Genomic DNA, 2541 nt, shown 5'->3' with positions numbered 1-2541 from the left:
CCAGGCCCACGACTCTGGACCAGTTGCTGCCCCTTCCACAAAGCAGGAACAGGGATACCTTCTAGGCAAACCCTCCTGCCACCAGGTCAGCTAGGCCTGGGCCCAGGACAGGCCTCCAATGCTGAAAGGCCCACGCTTGCCCAAGGCCTGATCATCCTAACATTTCTCCACGGACAGAGGGAAAGGTAAGTGACCTAGGATGACCACCTCTCCCAGGGAGCCCCCTCTCTGGCCCAGTGGCTTTGTCTCCTGGGTCAGCTGCAGCCGTCCTTGGAAGCCACCCTGGCTTCCTCAAAGGAAGGGTAGAGGACGTCATCCCCTCGGAGAGAAGCCACAAGCCTGAGACAAACACCCTGGCCGCCTGTGAGGGGGCCTGGCATCCAAGTCCAGAGACCCCGTTGGGGTTGGGAGCAGAGGGGCAGCTACAGATCCAGAGCCCCCATCGTCTCCTTTGGCAAACAGGACTTGACCCCTTGCCTGGGCCAGACACTGTGGATGCCCCATTCAGACTCAGAAAACCCGAGCAAAGAGCTGGGGGAGGGCCAGGGCACAGACCAGCAGGCATGGCAGACAGAGCCTCAAGCGGTGCAGAAGAAGGAACCCCGGGCTCTGCGGGCAATCAGGGCAGGGCTGCCCTAGCAGGGTTTTGAAGGATAAGGAAGAGTTTGCCAGGGGAGGAGAGTGAGCCCATTTGTGTACACTCCTCTGTAAAATAGAGACATGCTGAGTGGCTCTTGGTGAGGTGGCAGGACAGCTTTTGGCATGCAGTGCCACTTAAGTGTCTGGGACACAGAGAGAATGACATGCATCCGTGCTCACAGCCTGCCTCCCACGGACAGCTCCTCGGAGGAACCTTCCGCCCAGAGCCCCAGACACGCAGGCTCCTTTACTCTGGGCCTTCCTGCGCCCTGCGCTCCCGGTCCAGGCTCTGATCTGGGTCCCCACTGGGTGCTCCAGCTATAAAACCCACCACCCCGTCTATTCCGACGGTTCCCCTGAGTGTCCAAGCTCAGCCTCCCGCGAGCAGGGCCCTGGCTGGTCTGCATGGCTCCCTGAATCCTGCTTTGGGGTCTGGGTTTTCTGGGAGGAGCCCTCTTGGGGCAGAGCAGGTAGGCCAGCTGGGACTGTCCACGCTTCCCCCCTTGTTTAGTCTCATCCCCCTCCACTCGGCCCCCGGCAGAGGTTCCTCTGTCATCCCCACCTTACAGAAGAGGACACTGAGGCTCAGGGCAGCTGGGGGCATCATCCAAGGTGACATGGACCAGGGCAGCAGGGTTGGGCTGGAGCCTCCCTGCCCTGCCTGCCAGACCCTCTGGGGACAGCGGAGCCCTGGTCTCCAGGCAAGGCCTCACGTGCCCTGCTCTCGGGGCCTGGCCGTCCTCTGAGAGGGATCCAGCAGATCGCAGGGGGCTCCAGCATCCCCTCCGGTCCGTGCGTTTCCAGGGTGCTCCCCCCTATCTTCATCCGGAAGCTTCTCAGACGCAACCCAAGCCCCTACCTGGCACCTTGGGAGACTCGGTGAGTGGGTAGCCTGGTGGAGCCAGTGAACCCACAAACAGATGGACAAGCAAACAAGCGATAAATGAGTCACCAGAATGCACCCTCATTGGTCCATCCCCAGGGCCTGGCTCTCCCAGACAACCAGGTGACCCGCACCAGCTCTGCTAAGGGCAGGACCACAGAGGGGGGCAGAACGTGGCCGCTAGCCCTGGCTCCCAGGCCGCGGGGGGCCCAACTTTCTTCAGATAGGGTCCCAGCGGTCCTGGAAGGCCCGACCCAGCCAGAGAGACCCCTTCGTCCCTTGCTGGGAGGGCCCTTATCTGGGAGGGCAAGCTCTGTGGCCTCCCTGAGGGCTGCCTGCCAAGGGGCGTCACCAGACCACGTGGGCTTCTCAGGGCCACATCTCCCTATTTTCACTGAAAACATCCCCATGTCCACCTGACCTCCAGTCAACGAGGACAACTGACCCAGCCGAGGTTACCTTGGTCTTCCAGGCTGGCTGCGGTTGCCAGCTTATTTTTATGAGCTGTTTAATCTGCACGCTGCTCTGTTCTCAGTGAACGGGGCTGCGCATTCAGGATGGCCTCGCTGATAACACCAGCTGTCTAGACAGAGGCTGCCCCTGACACTATCGTAAATAAAAATAGCTCTGTGTCCAGGCCCTTGGCAGGGCCGGGAGGCGCGCGGGCTCCCCACGGGCTGCTGCTTCACGGCTGGGCTCACCCGGCCCCTGGCTGGCTCTGCCTCTGCCCATGCTCGGGCTCCCAGAAGAGCCCATCTGGTCTACAGGGGCAGTAAGGGAGGAGGCCCAGGGGTCCCAGAGTGGCTCTCACAGGCCCGTGTTGGCAAAGCATCCTACCCACCTTGGCACTTCCCTTCCACATGACCCGAAAGGGCTGCTTGGGCAGTGGACACCAGGTGGTCAACTGGGATTTGAACTTGGACTCCAAAGTCAGTGCTCTACCCACTGCTCCAGGGGGCCTGGGATGAGAGAGGCCCAGACTGGAGGCCAGACTGGAGGCCAGACTGGAGGCCACATGC

Source organism: Sciurus carolinensis, chromosome 1, assembly GCF_902686445.1.
Source record: "Sciurus carolinensis chromosome 1, mSciCar1.2, whole genome shotgun sequence".
Classification (NCBI taxonomy): Eukaryota; Metazoa; Chordata; class Mammalia; order Rodentia; family Sciuridae; genus Sciurus; species Sciurus carolinensis.
Note: the sequence above shows the minus strand (reverse complement) of the source record.